General features: G+C 41.5%; 1 long non-coding RNA gene across 1 annotated transcript in view; it reads right to left on the minus strand.

Moving 5' to 3' along the window:
• LOC106885683 overlaps window positions 1-15,506 on the minus strand; it is a 91,953-nt gene extending 76,447 nt beyond the window's left edge. The window contains exon 1 of the long non-coding RNA XR_001411474.1: window positions 15,336-15,506. This is a non-coding gene — a long non-coding RNA (uncharacterized LOC106885683). The remainder of the gene's footprint in view (window positions 1-15,335) is intronic.
• Window positions 15,507-23,394: the final 7,888 nt, after the last annotated feature.

Below are 23,394 nucleotides of genomic sequence, written 5' to 3' on the forward strand. Positions count from 1 at the left end.
CCCAAATATCCTGGCTCCCACTCCTTTAGCAACCAGGGGTCTGCAAGGTTTCTCTGCTTCCCAGCCATCTAACCAGACTGCCATCAAGATGGGACTTCCAGTACAGATGAGCAGCTGACAGCCACTCCTTTATGGGAGATTTAAAACATTTTGTTTCCACTCTGCTTTAAAAAATCCCCACAAACAGTGTAAAGTCTCCCCATGTAGAATACATCACCTCTAGACTGCTGCTCTCTGTGCAGTCCTTCTCATTTAAGGGTCCTAAATCCTTTGGCTGCTTCAGGCTAAACAGGAATACCTGCAAGCACATTTGCAGCAATTAGCAGCATGCTCCAGACAGCATCACCTGTGGTTTTCTGTGATTATTTCTGCCAAGAACAGCTGGGCTAAGAGGAGCCACAGGGATGAAGTTTTATTGAAGACTGAGTGAGAGGGTCCAAGTCTACAGAGCAGACTTGGTCCTACAGAGCAAAACTGGTCCTTTTACCTCCTATTCTCTAGAGCTGCTATGGAAATTTCTACAAATAATTCTTGTTACTAAACACTGACTCGATAAAAACAGAGGTTTGCATGGAAATATACCTGTTAAAGTGAAACTTTCAGTAAAAATAACAGCTCCTGTTGCTTCAGGAGCCAACGTATCTATTTTGCTGAAGTTGGACTAGGGCTTTCAGTTTCAGGACTAGGTGTGCTCCTGACCACTGTCATTTAATGGAAAGGACAAAGCATCTTCTCCAAGCCCACCCTCTGGAGTAGTTTCTACCTTTTATAAATAAAAAATACTCCAAGCAGGAGTGTGCATCTGATTCTCCCTCATCCCAGAGGAGTGCTCAAACCCATGCCCACATAGACAACATCTCTTAGAGAAGCACAAGCAACTTGTATGGCCAGAGATATTTAAGGAGACCTGTCACAGAGGAGCTGATGGACTGGTGTCAGGAGAATTTCTCCTGGTACCTGAGAAATCCAGCTCAAGCCAAAGAAGGGTTTAAACCTGTTTGTTCAATAGTCCCTGCAGAGTGAAGCACAAGCACTAGGCTACCACTTAGTCCAGAACAAACTCACTCTTTTCCCTATTTGGAGAATACTTCTAGAAATCTGCTTCATCCCAGAACAGCAGAGGAACATTTACCACCCACCTCTGTTGTCTAAATTTGTTCTTGAAAATGGAAGAACCAGCTACACTAAGGTTTCCTTTGACAAATTTAAAAGCAGATAATGGCAAAATGATAAATCTTGGATTGTGCCAATAATTACAGCTAATTCATGACAGCAAATCCAAAAATGCAGGACATTCATTTGTGTTAACTCATCTTTCAGGCAAGGAGTTTTCTATGTCTGGCACGGGCTTAATTTAGGTAGAAAAACAAGTCATCTAACTTGTCTAAGTTAATAACGTCCCAGGAAGAAAATAATCAACGCAAGAAATTTTGCAGATTGGAAATAGTCTTACAAGCCAGCAAAACAAAAAATATCATCGGCAAGCTTCACAAAACCCTAAACTCAACTATCCCTAGTCTGTGGTTATTATGGGAAAAGACATGATACATTTATTAGTTGAATTGCGTGTGGAGGTTGATCTGTGTCAGCAGACAGTGCCATATGTGGCTGGCTTTCCTGTCATTTCTTACATAGATGCTCTGAAGTCTCTGAGTGACATTTACCAAGCTGTGCAGGAGAGCGTCATACATGTCCCATTAATTCTAAGAGGAGATGTGTCGCTGCACTTTTTTTGAAAATTTCCCTCATAACTTATATTGTCTAAGCATTTTGCATTTTCAATAAGTGATGACACAGAAGTAGAATAAAACCTGATTATAGTTAATATCTGAGCTTGCAGAATGTTTGAAGAAGTTATTTTTGTATGAAAGAAGAGAAGAAACTGACAGTCAACAAAGGCAACCATGGCTTGGAGTGCTGAAGAATAGCTTATATTTTTACCTACCTATATGAAGTAAACACCCTTTTTAGTGTTGCTCTGGATGGAAAGCTGTTTTAGGAGGCTGGCTTATCGACTGATTATTTTCTCTAATCCAGGATGTTTCAATGTTTGCATTACGGAGCCGGGAACATACACGTTGGAGGGACAGGGAAAATTTTCTAATTCAGGGGTTCTGAAGTCACCCAGGAAAAGCATTCAAGAACTGAGGACAAATGTCACCAAATGCATGGCACTAGTCCCTGCCCTTGCAAGTGCCTCCTGAAAGAGAAGCAACACCAGCTCTCCTTCCAGGGAGACACACTATTGATGAACAACAGCTACCAAGGAAATCAAAACATTTGGGTTCAATTTCCCCAAAAATAAGGAAGGCTGCAGAAGATGGAAAATATGGGCCAGCAGTTCTAAGTAAGTGGAAAATGATTAAAATATTTTAGACACAGTTTAAAAACATTTGCCAAATTGTTTTGGTTTAAAAACAGAAAGGTGACCATTGAACCTTATTACCTTCTACAACCCAGGTTGTCTGGCCACGCAACACCTCACAACCATCTTTACTATTGTTATTAACTTAAGTAAAGACTTTTTTTCAATGGAAAAAAAGATAATTCCCAGCTATCAGAACACTAAAAAAAGTATTGGTTACTACTGTTGACAAAACCCACGATATTTAAAATGGTCAGTTAATCTGTATGTGCTTAACTGTGCTTTGAAATGTGTTAACATGAGTTAACTAATGTATTTTGAAAAAAACACCATTTATTTTCTCAGTCCATGTATGTCCTACGGGAGTCAATGAAAAAAGAACGAGGAACCCCAAGACAGCAAAAAGCAATCCAACAGATGCTGACGGCTACAGCAGTCCCAAAGAGGCCACTGTTTTCTACACTGGCTATATATGGCTTTAGCTTCCTTTTAGCTTATATATGGCTTAAGCTTCCCAAGCACTGGGATTGTGGGGAAGGAGAAGGTCTGTGATGTGCTGTCAGGCAAACCGTAGCCTATTTTTGAGAACCAGAACCTAGCATTTGTAATAAGCAGGTTGTTCATTTAACATGTACTGGCTTACTAATAAAGTAAATTAAAGACTGAGGTGGCAACAATGATAAGCTGTAAATTTGTTTGTTCAGTAGGGAGCTGAAACGTGTCGGCTCACGCTTTGATCAAGTTAAATTGAGAGGTTTCAAAGTACACACAGGAAATGCTCCAACAGATAAACTTTGTCCCTGGAGGTTCGTCCTAGCCACTTTTCAGCCTTCTGCACTGTGTTATCTGTTTCAGCAATTCTGTAACTTTAAACTCAGAGAATCCATGGAGAAAAGTGACAGTGATAAAGGTCAAGAGTTGACTTCTAGGGTGATGGACGACATAAAGTCTTGAACTTAAGAGACGGGCTATTGGGCAGTTGCTGGTCCTTTACAAAACAAAAAAAATAAAGGAAAATAATTGGAAAATTAAGCTATTTTAAAAAAGCATTCGCTTTAAAGGCAGTTAAGGTGGTAAATCATTACTGCAAAGCAGTATCCTCACGTGCTGTGGAGATCAGTACTATTAAGCCTGGCTCCCAAAAGACCTGAGCCTGAGACTCGATTGACTTCAGATCAAAGAAGGAACAAGCTTTCCCTGAAATGCTCTCCATGGACAGGCATTTATAAATAAACACTTTCTTGTAAGCAGGTTCTCTGCTGTCTGAAATAGTGCCTGTTTGCACTGCAGCCTACCCCTCTGTGAGAGCACTACCTGGCAGGTTATTTTTGCAAAGCTTGTAGGAACTTGATTTTCTTTGAGAGATCAATTGGTTGAAATTGGTCAATAGGTTCAAAAGATTTTGGGGGTGTGGAAGTGACGGAGATACAAGTGTACGCAGTAGGATTGCATAAGCCTCGTTTCTGCAGGAATCAGGATAAAAAGTTGCAGCAATATAAAAATAAATAACTGAGCAGGCATAATTCCTACAAAATAAGAGTAGCTAGCCAAAACTTCATTTCTGCTGAGGGCAAAAGAAAAGTGGAGAGCTGTCATTTTCCTTAGGGTTTAGGTATTTCAGCCTGTGATATATACTTCTTGAGAAGTGAGGACATTTCATACATAAAAACATTTCTTTTCTCTCTGAAATAAGGAACACAGTATCTTCTTACCCTATGAGGGAATAATAAAATCTCCAGAAATTGGCCGAGGAAATAGCATTTTTCTGTTCTTAATCATTCATTTAATTCATGGCAACAATACAGATTTATTCATGGAACCCAATGCTACTAAAGCTGATTTTTGACCATCATATGCAGTGTTTAAAGTTGACAAGTTATTTCACTGTTAGAGATATCAATGCAAACACAGCTACATAGATCAGAGAGGAACTTACATCTGTATGATGAAATAGTCACCATGGCCATAATACTTCAGAATGTGCAAGCCTGACCCTAAAGGGAACTAACTGGCAAAATCATACTCTAGTTACTAAATCGGAATTAACTACCAGTACAGTCAGTATGCAGTATTTCATATATAATTCAGAAGCTAACTTCTATAAAATCCCTTGCAAAAAAATATGTTGCTGAGGTGGGGTTTTAATTTATTTGAAAAAGATCTAGTTTATTTTAGAAATAATCTAATGTTCTAAGAATAGTAAAGGCAGCAATTTTGCAGTATTGAAGAATATAATCATTTCTTATTTTATTGATGACCTATGGCACCAAAGAAACAGAGAATTATTTTCCCATGGATATGGGACCAGCTAAAAAATCCTGCTGTTTGGCACAGCACAACCCCTAACCCAGGGAAGTGGTGGCCCATTGACTGAAAAGCAACAGCAAAGCTAACTGGTCTTCCAGCCCCGTTAACTTCTCTGATACACTTCCCTTTTGTAGAAGTTAAACACTAGAAACATCAAATACAACCCCAGAAACCCACAAATACCTGCTTCTCTCCATTCAGTTCAGCTTTGTTTTTAAACAGTATTATCTTCCCATGTATCTTGTAGACTTTAAATCCTGTCACATGTAAGATACTTCCCTTTAAAGAAGAATATGTGTACAAACAAGAAATTTTCATTCTCTCTGATAACTTGGGACAGTGACCGTGACTGTTGCTGATTACTGTGCTCAGGGATAATATGCCATAGTGGATATGGTGTGTATTTGTCACTGAACAGCTAGGTTAAAATTCAAAAGGTTGCAGAGTGTTTCTTCTCTTATTTATTTATTCATTCACACTCTTATCTCTACAGTGTCTTCTGGGCAATCCCTTTGTGTTTATGGTCTTCCTGACCCCCTCATTATCCTACATTAACTTCTTCTTAAAGACCTTCCTGCTGTGAAACCTAGAAACTTTCTTCCTTCCCCCAGTGGGATCTTAACTTAGCAAGAACAGTTATAGCAATAATTCAATCAGGGGAAGAAAAAAATAACACAGCTGCTTAGCCATGCTACACAGCACTACTTTTTTTTTTTTTTTTACCCTTTTTACTTAATTTTTTCACTTTTTTTATGGAATGGAAGCTGTGTGGAGCAGAAATCTTGTTCTCATCTTTCTTGAAAACACATAACTAATTATCCATTCAAAAATAATTCTAAATTTAAACAAAAAGTAAACTGTAACCTGAAATAATTTATATTTATAGCTAAGAATCACTCCAGACAATCATAGCAGTTTTGACTATAAGTGCAGAAGCTTAGCTTCTTGCCTGAGATAGATCAAAAATACTCCCAAAATGAACTTTCCTACAGTATCTCCATCAAAACCGTAAAAAGAGCTAGAGATGAAAAGTCTTCGAAGTCCGTTGCACCAGGAACAGAGGTCAAAGTGCTTGTACAAATCAGTAAAGAAGTCACGTTTTATCACTGGCACCGCAATTACGGAGGTTTGATTTCTGTTTGTAGGACAAGGTTCTCTCATTGATGGAGAACCCACCAGGCACAGAAAGAAAGGCATCTTTGTCTGAGCAGCAGCACATGACAGGCATCCTTGTGACCGGCCAACTGACGCAGCCCAGCCTGCCGTCACTGAGGCTCTACCAGGTCTTGCTGCACTCCACTCCTGTGAGATGGAGCCTGCTCAGCTCTTCACCAAAAAAAAAAAAAAAAAAAAGCCAACCCCAAAACACCAACCCACAACAGCAGCCTTTGAAAAAGGTGGCTGTGTTCAGGGTCAAAATTAATAAATAAAGAACAAACTACAGCCCCCTGGGCAGTGCTTGGCTAGGCTGTTCCCAGAACAAGCCTGTTTCTAGATTGCAGCAGGTATCTTTCTCAGAGCTGAAGGGCTCTCCAAGGAAGCAAAGGAAGCAATTTCTTTTTTTCTTTTTTTTTTTTTTCCTCAGGCATTTCAATGGGAAAGTTAAAAATAAATGAAATGAATCAAAGCCTTTTGGCTGCTGCCGTTTCAGCTGATGCCTTCTCTAGCAAAACACAAGCTTGATATGGTGCCTGAGAGCTCTTCACGAGAGAAAATGGGCTTCTCCACCCAAGATTTTACAAATGCAGCCTTCCTTCCTTATGACTTTGAGTAATGTTTTGCTTCTGAATGTTTACGTTTCCCAACTATCAGTGAATACATGAAATATCTCTTCTGTGCAGCAGGAAGCAACTTAACAAGCCTGAGCTCCACGAGGCTACTGGGGGGAAAGTTTGACAAATGCTTGGAGAGCATGTGCAAGAGCAACCCAGGTGGATGGCACCACTCAAGGGAGTCCTCTGCTGGAGCTGGGGACAGCACTGTGCCCGGAGAGGAACAGGCAACCAGCCAGAGCAAAAGGGGCAGCTTAACTTCCAGCTGGATGTAAGTACCCAAACCTGTGGTCTCGGTTGTGGTTTTGCTAGGCCTGAGGGAAAATCCATAGGCAAAAGCAGGTGAACTGGGCCGACCTGGGATTTACAGGGACAGTCCTACCCAAATTAGGCATTACAGGAAGTGGATGGAGGAATAAATAACATGTTGAAACAAGCGAGGGTTGGGGAAGAAAATAATCTCCTTGGGGTGAAAATCGTATCAAATTTTGGCTTTTACTTGGAAAAGAGGCACAGAACTTATTTTTTGGGGACAAAACAACATTTTAGAAGAATGAAGGGACTGAAGATGACTTTCCAGGAGAGAGAGAAGCACCAGCAGGCAGGGAACAGAGGTAAAAGGGTCCAACCCCAACGCAGTCTCCCCAAAGAAATTCATTTCAGCTCATGCAGGGAGTGAAGGTTTAGCACTCCCTCCAAGGTAGAATCCAAAAGAGGGGCTGGAGAGGTGTATTGCTCTGTTAGGTACAGAGCCAGCAGAAAAATTTACTGTATGCGTGAACTTGCCAACCACCACAGGACGACAGGGTGAATGCCACATTTATAATTGGTCCAAATAGAAGTAAATAATTAGGTGAAGGAAGCAAATGGCAGAGTAGCGTTTCAGAAGTCGTCTCATATTAGGTATTTTCCTATGTTTTTGCAAGAATGGAGTGGCACAAGTGCCATTAATAAAAAGCCATTGAAACCATTTCAAAATCATATAATAAGAGAAAGAATATCTGCCCAGATATGATTTCTCTGGAGGCAAAGGGACTGCAGGCACTGTTCCTCTTTTGCATGTGAATGGACCTAGATCTGCATCACCATGATGATGGCATGTGCACCATTCTTTGGCTATGGAGGAAGTCTTTAACTAAACTATGCTTGGAAACTCCATTGTCAAAAGCCAAGCAATATTTGCAACCCAAACTGTATACATACCAATTTAAAAGGGAATAAAGAAAAATGTTGTTCAGCCTCAGAATGAACATGGAAAAGATTTATCACAGAGCCATCTGAGGACAAGACCATGTGCAAAGACTTCCAGGCTCCTAGTACAAAGCCTGTGACGGCATGCTCCTAGCACTGCTACACAGGTAAGGGAGAGAACTCACTACTAGACAGAGCTGTGTTCAAGGACATGGGGTGGTGATTAGCTAAACAGCCGTTACAGTGGTTAGGGACTGAAAAAAACAAGAAGGTCCAGGGGTGTTTCATTGCAGGCTTGATCAGCACTGAAGGCGCTCTTAAGGTTCACAGCAGATATCAAAATGCTGATCAAGATGAGGAAGAGAGGCCATGAAAAATCGTCTAGGTCTCCAATTCTCCTTTCCCCACCCCCAAGCAAGACAGAAGCACTCCTTATTTACCCTGAACAAGGGGTGCACTCTCATCATTTCACAAGGTAGTGCTGTCACCAGTGGCAGCTCCACATCCTGGACCGCACACCTCTTTTAGATGGTTTGTCTATGAAGTCTTGCCCTCAATTCCCTGAGATAGCTCCGCTACCACTAACCTTGTAGCTGTACATCGCAAAGCCACTTCTGGCCGATGCAGCCAGTCTGACAGAGCAGGGCAGACAGCCGCAGACCAGCATGCAAGATATCAAGCAGTGATATAGTGCAGTACGAGACTTGAGAGGTAACAACTCTGCCCCATCACCTCTGAGTCCGGTGTGTCAGCAAAACAGTGCCAGCACCACACAGCACCATTAGACATGGAGGCAAAAGCAGACTGGCCTACACTTCACATCAGGGGATCACAAAATTGACTCTGCAGAGGGGATACTTGGTTACTGCTCTGCCCAGGAAGACCAAGGACAGGCAGGGTTCCTAGGAGAAGGCAGCTGAGCCTAGCAAGGGGATGCACCCAAAGAGACTCTAGGTCACCATGAACACCCTCCAGAGACTGGATGTCTTTTAATTGTCGCCCAGAGCGGGGAGGGAGATGTGCCCAGCAGTACCCTGTGAAGGCCATGCTGGTCAGAGAGGGGTGCTGGGCTGGGCTTCTCTTCGCACAGTGCTCAAAGGCACAGGGGGACTGACAACTGTCTCCTCACCAGGATACCCTGCTTGACTATCCTCCAGCTCCTCCTGCTTCACCATCGCCTGTCCAGCTTTCTAACTACGGGACTCAGCCAGGCAGTGCCCAGGGCATGGGACCAGCCTTCTTCTCCCTGGATCAGTCCCCAGCTGTGGGGTGTTCCCCCACCTCCCTCCAAAATCCCACAGCAGTCTAGCAGACAGGGAAAGCAGCATGGGGCTGGCTAGCCCCAGGCTTCCTGGCCCTTCAAGAGGAAGGCGGCAGGCACTCTTACACCATCCTTCAATAATTTACTAGACAGGCACTAACAGCTTCCCCCTCTGTTGTAACAAGCAAGTCAAAAACAGTACAGCAGAAGCATCCATCTCTGACATTCCTGCAGGTTTTCTGTAATGGATCACTTTTGATTAATTAGAGAAACAAGTTTGAAACAGCCTGCAGGATACTTGGTGTGTGCTTGTGCCTCAAACTGCAACAGGAAACCAAATCTCCCTCTATAAAACATGAACATAAAAAGTTTGCACTTACTGTTTCCACTTTCACAGGGATACTCTTTTCTCTGCTATCAATGTAGAAAAGAAAAAAATATCTAAAACATCTTTGTTGTCATGCTAGATATGAAAAGGTAAAAAAAAGTTTTGGTTCACCTTTTCCTCTCTGACCTGCGAGTACAGAGCCATTGCTCGACAAAATGTAGCACAAAGATACAGCAAACCATTTCTCCTGTAGGCTTATTGTCTAGAGTTTCATCAGCTAAGAACTGAGCCAGGGACTGGCTCCCTACAGCTTGTTACCATTTTAACACTTGAAGACTGCTTGTAAGCACAGATTCTCTCTGACAAAGTCCCACGATGCTGAATGTGGTACCAAACTCAGCCTGCGTGTGCCACAGCAATTCTGGAGTCTCTTGAACAGCAGTGCACACAGTGAAGAATGCATCATAAGATGCTCACTCGGACTTCTTGTTAATTTTATTATATGTTGCCCAAACCACAAAGAAATCAAAAATCTGTTAAAGACAGCAGCTTTCTCAATTTTATTTTTTTTTCTCAGGAATTTGTGTAAGGCCTTGCTCACTTTCCCACGCTTGCAGATTGCAGGTTATAAATGCGTGGGAGTAATGCAGTTTCGATCAGTCAGGTAGGCTGGGTTTCTGTTAGCTGGCTGCATACCTTTGAGCCCTATCAGCACACAGTGATCAGTGGAATTCCTGGCATTTTTGTCATAGCATCAGAGGCAGTACTTTACAGAGTAAATACCAATGACCTGCTGTTCTGTCAGGGCTCTGTACTTACCTTTTATTTTCAAGTCAAAGGTTAGGCCTATTTATGTAAATCCTCAGCCATGGGCCAAGTAATCTGACCTCCTGGTTTTCATTCTCCTAATTGTTTCAGGTATTTTTCTTGAAAAGTTTGGTCAGTTAAAGCTAGGGATCTTTTTTAAGGCGCCTTTGAAGGGCTCTAGGGGCTTCCATAGCCCACCCAGTTTGCAAAGTGGAAACATCAGTGACCTGATGCCCTGGGCACTTATTTAAAATTCATTACCAGGAAATAAGGTTTTGATATATAGCCCCTCCATTCTGAAGAATATCTTAGGGAACACATGCATGCCATTTTTTACTTTGGATTATGTGATCTCTGAAGCCACATAGAGGGGCCATAATAAAATACACTCCTGTTTGCCCTTCATTTCGAATAAGAACATTATTCAGCTGTGGATAGTTTTGACTTTCCACATGCTGGCCACTGCTTACAATTCCTTTGTTACTTCACACTTTGCGGTGTCATTTGATTCTTAAAAAGCTGTCCAAAGCTGTATAACATGAAAAAGCAACTTATTGGTTTTCAACCCTTTTCTCTGAGATTTAGCACTGATTGTATTCTAAGATTAAAAAGCAAGTTAATATCTTCGGAATAAGAGAGAAATACATCCAGTACACGCATATATAAAGCAGTACAGCTACTCTAGATTTTGTTCATCACCATCACCCATGGGCATAGAAGTTACGTATTTCCCATATGACCAAGAACAGCCATAGATAACTCCATTGTGGGAATTATTCTCATCCTTTATCAGATATATTAGAACTTGAAACCCTTATCAGATCATTACTTCCTCTTCTGACCATGGATAATCCACATAAAATGCGTGCTATCACATTTCAGCATTTATTTCTGCCCTATTCTTGCTCCCATTAAATGTCACTTCAAGGTACATACTGGAAAAGGATAATTAATATAAGAAGAATATGTTCTTTAAATGGTGCTGGTACCAGAGTTCATGCTGCCACCTGAAAGCAGCAGCTCTAAACTGGAATTTGGCTTCTACATTTTAGGCCTGTGGGGACTGAATGTACAGAGAGCTGAAGTTTTAACTTCTGGGGCATTCATGATACAGCTAATTCTCCAGGTGTATTCCTTTTAATTATTGGAATAGTCATTTGTCTGCTCCTGGTGAAAAAGGGATTGCAAGAAACCAGGCTAAGTGAAAAGCACCATTTACATTCTTCACTGCTGTGTGCTATTGCCTTGAATTACATTATTCGTTTTTTCAACCCTCAGGTAACTACAGCCTCATTCTGAGGAAAAAAAATATATTTCCTGCATCTCATACCCAGCAACAAAAGAACACTGAGAAAACATTAAGGGAGGAAGGTCAAGTCCCTCCATCTGAAACCGTTAGTAGCTAAAACATGTAGGCTGGGCTAGAGTTAACAGAAACTGCTAAGGCAAACAAACGAGAGATGGTGGCTTAAAATAATGTCAATTGTCAGCAAGTGGAAATGCAAGGCAAACTGTCAGAAAAGGTGAAATTACAGGCAGGCTCTGAGGCCTTCATAAAATGTAGAACCCACTCTTAGGAGAGAAATTGTTTGTTGGGATTTCTCCCCACCATTCAAGATTTCACAGGCTCAGCTACAATTGCTCAATATCTCTGCAGCAACTACAACTATTACTTACATGCCAAATTTTGAAAATACTTTTACTTTCTTTGAACTGAAGGAGTTGGCATCATTTGGTAAGGCAAGTTCTCCAAGGACACCACTTGAGATGATACCCTGAAGTACTGCTTCCTACTAGTAATCCCAAAGTGCACATTATTATTGATACTCCTAGACCCCTTAAAGGATGAAACAGCACCAAATCATTACAACACTGAGCCCTATTGCTTTTTTCACATAGCCATCTTTCTAGCATAAAATAGAAGAAACTGCATAGCCTACCTAGGCCCAGAGAATGAGTGATGGTTTCAAGATTCACCATAAGCACTTTTAGTATATGCAGTCGAACTCTCCATGCCTCTATCAGCCTTGCCTTCACCAACACTGAATGCATAGCATACGTCAGGCTACAAAACAGCTGAGGGGAGGGCACAGAAGGCCCATGGGTTGGGGGACAGTGAGACCTTCTCTCCTCTGGACCAGCCGGCATAGTATAAGGCCCAGATTTTGACACCAAACCATTTGCCCTCCCAAGATATACCCAAATTAAGTTAGCACCTGCAGTGCAGCATGTCTTTGTACCCCTCTATATGCCTTTGTTGCCTTGACCCAAGTGGAAGCCATCGGGACAGTGGTATTTAATCATGCCAAGCTGGGACCCACAGCATTTCACAAACCCAGGTGGAGACATAATGCTGCTAAGTACAAATTCCAGCCTTTCTGAGCACATTCTGACTGTGAAGGAGAAAGGAGGTCCAGCAGTATGCAGGTGCACTATGAGAGAGTTTAGTTAAAGAGTCCATACACAGATAAACTTGGGTATAAAACACATAAAGGGCCTGAAGGTATACAGGCAGATGCAGTAGAGAAAGAGAGAAGGTAAACTGCTGTAGGTTGAGGTTCCTCAAGAACTCGACTAATCCAAGTCCTCCCATTTCATTCTAACCTCAGCCACAAATTCCAGCTAGCTCTTGCATGCCAGTACTAGGCTGTGACCCTGCCATGGGCTGGTTCAGGGAGTTAAACCAGGTAAAAAGTAACTGCAGGAAAAAGCAGTAGCCTTCAATCAGCTTAGTTCCCTGAACTGGCTTGTGACAAGATCAGACAAATATCAGCACTGGCAAAGAGAGAGGGACCAAGGTGCAGGACCAAGCTGTGATGGCTCTGACTTAGACAGACCTAAACCTCTTTGGACACGTGCCCCTAGACAAAGAGCTAAGCTAGTCCGTGTAACACATCGCAAGCAGGAAATAATTCCCCAAGATACTGCTCACTTTTCTATTTACACAGCAAGCCCCTGCTTCAGAAAAGAAGAGTGCGTGAGTATACCTCTTTCTGAGGCAACAAACATTTTTCTTCCATGCAGAAAAATCCATCTTATTCCGCACTCCTCAAACACAACCGCCAGCTAAGCCTACAACCTGCTTGACCCTTAATTTTTCTACTGGGCCCCTAACCAGATATAAGAGCTGAACTCCGAGGGTCGTTCAGCAGGACTTAAACAGCTGATCTGATCTCTGCCAACTTTTACAGGCTTGTTGAAAGACAAAAAGAGCATTCCAGTTCAGCTCAGTTGGGTTAGCTAAACCACAGCATTCCCAACTGAGTCCAGCAGGTTTTGACTCAGCGCTATTGTTCTTAAGCACGTGGTAGACAACTCTTACTTGCTTCTTTTTTTGTTGTTTTGGTTTATTCTAAAGCATTGCCTCTCATTCCTCTCCCATCCCTGGCAATGTTTCATGGGATTTTGTGTTTTAAACACAGGGCTGTCAAAACGGACAATTCTTCTACGGATATTTCCACTTTCCTCCATAGACAGCCCTTTTCTCTTTAGAGACAGTGAGATATTATACCACTTTTGACTAAAAGATATATGATCCTTGACAGCATCTTGGCTTTACTCCAGAAAAGTACACTGTTTTATTTAATATCCATGTAAGCCTGTCTAGAAGTCACAGATAGAGACATAAGCCATTTTCCATCGATATTTCACTTACCAGTAAAAAGTTTCTACTATACTTAAATCAAACGTGCACCTTCATACTATAAGCAAACTCAATCTTAGTTTTCCTACTTACTCTTTCACAAGGCTTTTGATTTAGTTATATATAAAGCTAGTGCATAAAGCTGGGTTCATACAGTGCACCCAGCAGTCTAACCACTGACTTGGTTATCTTGTTTAAAAGACCATCATGATCCTCAGTGCTCTGTATGGTATTTACTAGTGCAACGCCACCGGTTTTGTTTTCTTGTTCCAAGACAGAGAAAACATATCCCATGTCCTACTGCCGCCATAACGTTTTGCACACTTCCTGAACACAGCTCAGATCCCACGACTACAGATTATAGCTTTGGAAGCCCCGTTTGTGCAGCCGTAGGAGTGCTGCCTCATACTCATGTTTGCTGGGCACTGATGCATTCACAGCCCTGATCCCCCAGCACGACCTCTGCCTGCGTGCTGCCTACGAGACAGTGAGCTTCCCAGTGCACCTTGCAGCCCTGGTCCCACAACCATCCCAAACGGTGTCCTTGTTGCACCTCAGCTCCTTCCCTGCCTGTGTGCACCCAGGCTTCCTTCTTAAGGAGAACAAGGCACACAAGGGCATGGTACAAACTGGCATGTCAACACAAGCAGATGTGTAGCCAGAAGCCACAGCTGTGTGGTGCACTGCCATGTGTCCTGCAACGTACATACATTGTCCTTGTGTTTGGGACAAAAGTCTTTCCTCGGAGAAGGTGTGAGGACAGCACAAGTAAAAATACCCATGCAAGCTTGCATAGCTGCCTTAATCCTGTGACCCAGACTCTCTTAGTTCCCCATCTAAACACCCTTCTTACATCCACGTGCCTTTCCTCTTTCACTCTCTGCCAGTGGTCTAAACAACCAATCTGGGCTTTGACCAGAAGTTCATACACAGGAGAAATGGAAGGGTTTCCAGCCTGTTTCCAGCCTGGGTCTCCATGCTGTTTAGCTAGGGTGTGAAATGAGGCTTCATTCTCAGAGGACATATTTGGGTCACAGTCAATGATGGAGATGACCTACTTCAGTATCCTTGGGAATTACTTTTACTCTCCGTTTCTTACTCAAGAGCGAGGCCCATGAGGTATTACCGCAATATTGCAACTGTCCCAGTAAAACCTGCCAGCCCTGACTCGATCTTGGCACCCCTCCTAATACCCCTGGAACCATTCACCTCTTCTGGCTGGGCTGCTGGCATGGGAATAGACAGAGCATCTCGGCAAGCCACACCAGGCCATCCTTGCACTTTGGTACATGCGCAGGATCAGCCCATTACACAGGGCCATTTCAGCATATGTAACGCAATTATGTCAATATCAAGACACAGTGGATTTCTCTCCAACGTAATTTCATCAAATCAAGGAAAAATGTCCTATTTCCTACAGCAGAAAGTTGACTCCCTCCCCCCGCCCCACCTCAGATACAGCATTAACCTTCTCCACTCCAGCAACCCACTCATCGAATTGCTGATAGCTACTAATTAAAAAGGTTTTTAACTGACTGTGAAACTGGACTGAGTAAAACGATGAGCATCACTGTTATAGACATGAATTTTAATTTGGATTTCTGAAGTAGGCAATCACAGCTTATATGTATATATAGAGAGACATACACATCTTTACTTACTTGTTTTTGTAGATTACACAGAGCACGGCCCTCCTGTGTGGCTACGGAGAGAATGACACAGCTCGTGAATTCAAAATTCAGTTGTCAAGCGGAAGCTGAAGAATATTTAACCCCTTAAAAATGCTCCTTCCACAAGCTAGGAAGAAGTCCATTTTGCAGGATTTGCCCAAAGAGGACAAACCACTAAAGGAAGATTTCTTCCACCCTGGCCTCTGTTGACAAGATCACAGCTCTGGACCCTGTCAGCTGAGACATCATGGTTGATAGTAGCTACAGTTTTGAAGTTCAGAGGCAGAGGTAATAAGACTTTGAAAAGAGGAACTAGTGTCAACCCTCACTAGATGACTCAGGACATTTCAGTTTTATCCTGAAGAGCTTTTTTTACACCCAAAAATGAAGCAATTGAAGCCTGGTCTAGATGGCAGCAAAAAATGCCTGAAATGCAACTTGAGTGAACCCTAGAGGCTCAATGTACAGAAGGTATTTTCTTCAGTAGCAACTGAAAATGCCATGCTTGTGTTACAGAAAAGATGCAGTCCTTTTTCTTTGAAGACAACTTCAAAAACAATTTTTTATATAAGAAATAAATGAAAAATTTTGTGAAAAGAACCTGCAATTTGCTGGGACCTGGCAGAATTGACTGCAGCACTGCACTGGCATATTCTGTCCTATTTATAAAGAGATAAAATGTTTCCCAAAAAAGTCTTCCTCTATTCATTTCTACGCAAACATGGCCCTTAAAAGGACAGAGCCTCATTTCCCTAAGGTGTCATTCTACCTCCTCACAAGTGAAGTTCTTCCCCATTTACTTCTCCCTTAAACAAACAAACAAACAAATCAAAGGGAGATATTTTTTCTACATTTGTTTTCTATCTGTCTATGAATTAATTGATTTAAACTGATAGGCCAGAGGCAGATTTTTTGGTTTTCTAAGATCTTATCATTCAAATCTTAGTTTATACAAAATGAGCAAGAGAAGTCAACTATGCCTCAGTCATCAGGGATTTCAGAGGGAAGGGAAAAATGGAGATAGTTTTCTATAATCTGGTTTTGATTCATCTCAGAGGCAAATTAGTTTTCTTTCACTCTAGCAAAGCAAGGTGTAGAACCATTTTGTCACTGGTCTCTTTTTAAAAGGATTTCTATGAGAGATATGAACTGTGCCTTCATTTTCAATCTATAGATGAGCTACAGAAGTGTTTCTTTAAAGGAAAGAGGCGTTAAGAAATGTTATTGAAATGTGGGAAAATAAATAACTTTTATCCCTCATGATCAATATCGCTAAAGGCAAGGATACTGTCAGAAGCATAAATCTGAGACAGAGCTGAAACTCCCCCTGTTGGCATCTGGTAGGCAAACAAGGGCAGTACCTGAAAACCATCTTTCCTGTATCTTCACAAATCTTTTGGGATTTATTTCAAAAGAACCAGTACAAATCTTCAGTTATTTGTTCCTTAATGCCAGCCAGGAAAAAAAGTAACCAGATCCTCTAAAATCTGTGCCACTGCATCTCACTGAGCCTTGTGTTTGGCAGACTGTGAGATCTGAAAGTGGAATATACCATCACGGTGCAGACTGGTGAGGAGAAGCTGCAAAGAAAGAAGGAAAATTAACCACAGGGTGCAGTTCAGTGCAAAAATAAAACATTAAAGGAAAAGGAGCCTCAAGCCATCCTGAGAGTTTGGGGAGGAGGGAGCAATGCCTGCTCAGTAGAAATGACAGGCATTAGGCAGAGCTTTTGCAAACAGCCTGTGAATTTATCCTTGGGTTCACAAAGCGGTGATGACACTATCAGTCAATCCATCCATCATCAAAAAAACCCCCCACAAATAAACAAATTGATCTATGGAGCTGTTCCCTATCCAATGGCAGGGGAAAAAAATAGAAAGAATCGCAGGTGTTAGTCTGTCTATGGGTAGAAAATGACTCTAAAGTCATTGAATCCACCTAATAAGCCCACTCACTTTGTGTCAGGAAAGCTACGTATCCTGGAGGGATTCTTCAGGGACCACATTTCAGTCATTCTGCCAACAGCATTTGCTGTCATTTAGAGCAAATTCCCACAGCCCTCTCTTTTTTTTTTTTTTTTTTTTGCCTTTTCCATATTTAAAGTGAAAAAAAGATGTGCTCAAATTAGTTTCTTTCTGCAGCAAATAAACTTTTAACCTGTTGGTAGTAGAATCAGGTTCCATGTTAAGTATTTTTATGGTGAATGGTATATGTTGTCGTTCAATAAATAATACACATTCCTACCTCTATGTTCTTTCTGATAATACCAGTAACTCCCTTTTAGGAAATAGATATTCTAAAAGGTGACAGTCATTAAACTGTAGTGTTTCAAAGCTGTCATTAACATAGGCTGGATTGGAATTAATGACCTGGAATGAAGTGTTAGTATCACATTACCAATCTACTGAATAATCAAGTTCCCTTTATTTTTCAAGTATTACCATAATAAGAGGAAGACGGTCCAAAATTATAATATGATAGTAAAAACGATGAATTGAGCTGATGTTTTTTCAAATACTTGTAGTTTAAATGGTATCTTTTGGAGTTGTAATGCTAATTTAGAAACTATGTCTCTAGTTACATTTCTTTTAGTAATGTATATTACCTTGTAAATAAACAAATTGATCTATGGAGCTGTTCCCTATCCAATGGCAGGGGAAAAAAATAGAAAGAATCACAGGTGTTAGTCTGTCTATGGGTAGAAAATGACTCTAAAGTCATTGAATCCACCTAATAAGCCCACTCACTTTGTGTCAGGAAAGCTACGTATCCTGGAGGGATTCTTCAGGGACCACATTTCAGTCATTCTGCCAACAGCATTTGCTGTCATTTAGAGCAAATTCCCCCAGCCCTCTCTTTTTTTTTTTTTTTTTGCCTGTCATAATTAGCTTCCCAGACCATCTTTATACACATGGATTAGGGTTAGCACAGGCAGTACTGTTCGCCTGCAGACTGAACATATGCTGTGGGTCTTCTTGTTCCTTCCTTGTATCTAATGGTTCTTCTAGCTCTTGAAATTCAGAAAAATGCATCTGAGGAAGCCAAAGACAAGAACCAACAAGACTGTTAATGCTGCAGAGCCAATACAACTGTGAGAAAACAAATCAGCACCTATTCTGCCATGTGGACCACCAATACCTACATCTGCTAACCTGCTGAGTGTAGAAACATTACTTTTGACATTAATGTCAAAACCATATGATGGCCAAGTATTTCTAGCATTGTTTGCCATACAGAAATATAGGCAGATTGCTGTTTCAAACATGTTATGGAAATTGCTGTATAAAAGCCCTCTTTATATAAAATAAAGTCACCAGGACACGGTTGAGTGATGAATTTATGTGGCTGTGGAAAGGGCTGGACAGCACAGCCTTGTGATATGTGAGATATGGGAGGAAATATCCCACCCTTTTCTCATAAAAAGCAGGAGATATAGAGGATTGCCTTAAACCATGTCCAGTGTATTCTTTCCAAGGGAGGAAGCATTTTGCAGCCAGGGTCAAACTCTGTCCCTCCATGAGTACTGAATGAGTCCTTTCCTCTACAGCAGTCCTACTGACCCAAATGCAGACCCTCCAGGAGTGAAGTGCTATCCACGACGACTGTAGATGTCAGAATCTCATTCTGCTGGATTGACCCTGCATTTCTGCAGTTCCTGCTGTAGCTGTGCTACACTAGCAGGAGGTCTGCTCTGATCTTTCTCTTCTTGTGAAATCATTATCCCAGGAAAAGCCAGCTAGTCATTAAATATTAAATGAAATTAAACTCAGTACATGCAGTTGTTCTGACAATTTATTTTACCGACAGGAGAATTTTGTTCCTACTTTTCAGATAAAAATGTGAAGAGACTACAAAAGAGTTTTAGCACTACACTAAGAAGCAAATACCATTTCTGTCAGCTTACCCAGGGGAAGAGGAGTTAATCACAGGCACACTGCCCCACAACGTACCACATCAGGAGCAGGAAATCAAGTTCAAGCATCCTCTCTACTGTCACAGTACACGCTGGCACAGAGTTTCTCACCTCAGTGCAACAACTCTTTGGCCTTCATTTCATGTTTGTGAGCCAAGGGGAGCAGACATGCATGCTACAGGCACCTGACACAGTCCCTACAGAGTTCACTCATCACTCCCCTGCTATGGCGTTTCTAAACCAGAGCAAAACCCATGTGGACTTTGCCTATGATGGAGATCATATGTAAAACAGTCATGTTATGATAAGCCATTCAGGAGGGTGCTTGGAGGTCCTACTAAGCCCCCAGAGAGTACAGGGGGGATAAAGGCATTGGGAAAAAGCCGGCAGATGGCAGCAGGCAACTAGCGTAGGAAGTGGGACCACCTGCAGGTGCCTGGGGCAGGAGGTTCCTGCAGAACAGCCCCCTGACAGCTGGATGTCTTGAGTAAGACATCTGTCCTGAGTGTCCTGCTGGGGGCCACCATACATAGACACACTGTGCGACATCTGTAGAAGCATTTGTTAGTCACTTAATTTCAATTTATAGGCATTAGCAGTGGTTGTCCAAGACACTGATGTGCTAGAAGAACGCCATCTGCAACACCACGTGTCCCCAGCGCCACACAGAAAAAGTCATAGAGGGTCTAAGAAGAAGAAGAACAAGGCTGTGGACAACCCTTACAGCAGGGTCTGTGTCTACATGGGGGCTGTTGGTCAGGAGTTTTTTTCCTGGGTGTCAACTGCAGCTCAGCAGATCGACCCAGCACTTCCTCAGATGTGAGGTGCTCATACAGCCCCACAACACTGCTCCCCTGAGAGCAGCAGTGAAGAGTCAAGCACAGCAGCTTCAGCAGTTCTGCTGTGGTCATGAAAGTCTGCTCTGAGCAGCAGCACTTCATCCAGGGATACAAATAGCCACAAAAAGTTTCAACATGGTTTCATACCCACTCATGAGCTGCACATAATGAGTAAATTCCCTTTCAGCATCCTTACATCCCTACACAGGAGTCCTAAGGCTACTGCTGGCCTGGCCTTAAGACCACTTGAGCATCCATTCTCATTTGTCATATTTTTTTACAATTAAATGCCTACTTTTGCTTTAGGATTGGTTCGGATGCTAATACATTCATCTTTATTGCTATAGAACAAGCTGTTCCTAGTTTATTAGGTTTTGTTCTTTTCTGAACAAGCTATCTGTAAATGGATTAACTTTCAGCCTCAAGTGCTTCTGCAGAAACATTTCAAAGTGAAGGAACTTTGGAAAAATAATTTTCTGGAGTGCTTCAAGAAAACTGAAAATCACATTATGTGTCTGACTTATTGCAATGTATTAAATGACTTAAATGCTTAAAGCTGGAATTTTTCAAGGTTCTTTAACTATTCAGAGAGAAATATAGAACATAATACACCTTAGTGCTTTCACTAGTTCTTTAGTCTCAAATCAAGTGTTCTAAATGATTACAATGCTACATTTTATTCATAAAAGGTGAAATTCATTCATTCTGCATAAATCCTGACTCATCAATCAGAGCAACAAGTAGGAAATGTAGGGAAGAAACTGCACTGCTCAAAATAAGCAGACTAGCAGAGTGATTCAGAGCACTTAAAATTAGGCTCTAGTTCTGAATCATCCTCTAGAGAAGTCTCTTTTTCACCAATAAGTACAAGGGGAGTTTAGGAGGTAAGTGTCCTCTGGCTGAAGTAAGCCACTGTGAATTATCCCTTTCACTCAGACCATCAGTTCCCTCACAGATCCATAATATTCCACCTGTGGATTCTCTAGCCACACAGCTTCACCATGGGGTTAAGAGAAACAGAGGGCATTTTGCCAGTCATCCGCGTCTAGAGTGAATTCTCATTTTTCTTAATGTTGCAATCATCCTTGAAAAATGTAGAACACAATCAGCAGGAAAAAAATCCTTACAAACAAAGGAAAATGAAAGAAGAGCTGAATAAACAATAAAAATATCAGTGCCAAAGGACATTGGTCTGTGTTGTCTGTGCAGCACGACACACAACATCTTTGCCTGATTCTTACTGCAGTAAGTGATGAAGAAAAACCTGCTTGCAAATATTCATATTTGAAATACATTAGTTTGACGATATTTACAGTCAGTATGTATCCACTTTATTTGATCATTCAAGCACTCACATTCTACCGGGCTGTATATTTAACAATAAAATTCACAATTTGCACTGCTTGGTGTGCTACAGAAGCCATTCAATCAGAGAATAGAAATGATTTGACCACAAATTTGCAACTGTAAATATTTATATCTAAGCATTTGTAAATGATGTGCAGTACAAGAATAATTGCCAAATCAATTCAAAAGGCAAAACTGAATAAATTAATGGCTATGAATTATTCATGAATTTTACCTTCTCATATAGCAAGTTCATTATTTCTCTGTGTAACCAGTAAGCAGCTAATATGTCTGAGTGCATTTAAAATATCGATTAGTCTTCCGGATACACTATTCAGAGCATTTAATAAACAGAAGATTTCAATAAATATTAAACTTGCATTTGGGGAAAATATAAGAAATCTCAGTTTTAGAGATAATGTTTGTGTACTCCAAAATATAAGGAATAAGTATTTGCAATTTATCCAAAATAATGAGAGAATTTTCCATACCTATTTGGCTCAGACAAGTGTAATAATAAAGTGCTCAAGAATTAATTGGCTGAGAATCTTGCAGACTGGAAGGACTGAATTCAAGAGAATAGATTCGATTTATCTTGGGAAGATGAGTCCAAAAGACAGACTCTAAGAATATCCAAACCAGCCACACTCAGTAGAGAAGCCATAATTTTCTCTAAAGGTCAGAGAAATCTTACATTTCTGTCATAAGGAAGAAAAGCCACAAGACACACTTCTTATACCTTGGTGACCCTGGGAAACCCTGGGAACGGGCATGGAGGCAGTGGCTTCTGGGGGGGTTTGCTGTTCCATTGTGAGATGAGACCCAAGGACAAACCAGACACATCAACCTCAACTGTTCCGCTTAGGCTCCCTTACACACACATACACACACCCCCCCAAAGTTGGGCATGGGTTTCAGCCCTGTAGACCCCAAGTAGCAAACCTTGCTGCCAGTCATATGCACAGGCATAATATCGGTGCTGGAACCGCCCACAAACCCAACACATCTCAAGAGATACCTACCCCTGCCTTTGACTTTCCCTGGGGACAGAGCATTAAGTTCAGGCAATGGTTTTGAACAGAAGTGCTGTAGGTCTATGTAATTTGTGCACTACTGGTAGGAAAAACAAGTGCAATAGTCTCTCTGGGAGACATCTTTCTGGTTACTAAGGTAAAAATACCAGGAACAAGATTTGGAGTGATGGGAGTTTGTCAGCTAAGTCAGTCAGAAATGCTTTTAAAGCTTTGCAGAGGCCAAGGCTGTTGATAATGATTTTATATTAGATTGTTTTATCCCAATTACTTCCACTTGTTTTCTCAGGTGTTGTTTAGCTTTGTATGCATTTGTATGAGAGAGGGGAGAAAAAAAAGTAGAATCCCTTGCCCGTCACATTTAACTACAGCTGTAGAGGAGGTCCAGTCTCAGATTTTACCTTCAGAGGGAGATACCATTCTACAGTTAACCCCTGCAGCAACTTCAAAAGGCATGTTGTTGATGACAGCTTCTGTTTTATGAGACCATTTCTTTTATAAAAAGGTCTTCATATTTTAAAACTCTCCTGCTCCTCCTTTGGTTTCTCTTCTCTAGGCTGAACAACTCTAGTTCCTACAGCCTTCTTCACAGGTCATGTTAGCTAACCCTAATACCAGTCTTTTTGTTTTCCTCTCCACTTTTATTTGCTTACAGTAGTATAACTCCAGCTAGGTATACAGCTAGTGCCAATTAAGGCCAATGATACACTATGACATCCTAAATATGAGAGAGCTCTCAAGTTATCTGTGCATTCATAACTGTCAGGGGGTTCATTGTTTCAGTAGATTGTGATGCTATTGTGGAAGGACTTAAACCAATCTTTGAGAAACTAAAATGCAAATTATTGGCAAAATTGTGCCATATGCACTACACAGGGAAGAATCTTTTTCTGTATGTGTACCACCTAAAGAGCTATGTT

Source organism: Calidris pugnax, unplaced genomic scaffold (genome assembly GCF_001431845.1).
Source record: "Calidris pugnax isolate Ruff unplaced genomic scaffold, ASM143184v1 scaffold25, whole genome shotgun sequence".
Lineage (NCBI taxonomy): Eukaryota > Metazoa > Chordata > Aves > Charadriiformes > Scolopacidae > Calidris > Calidris pugnax.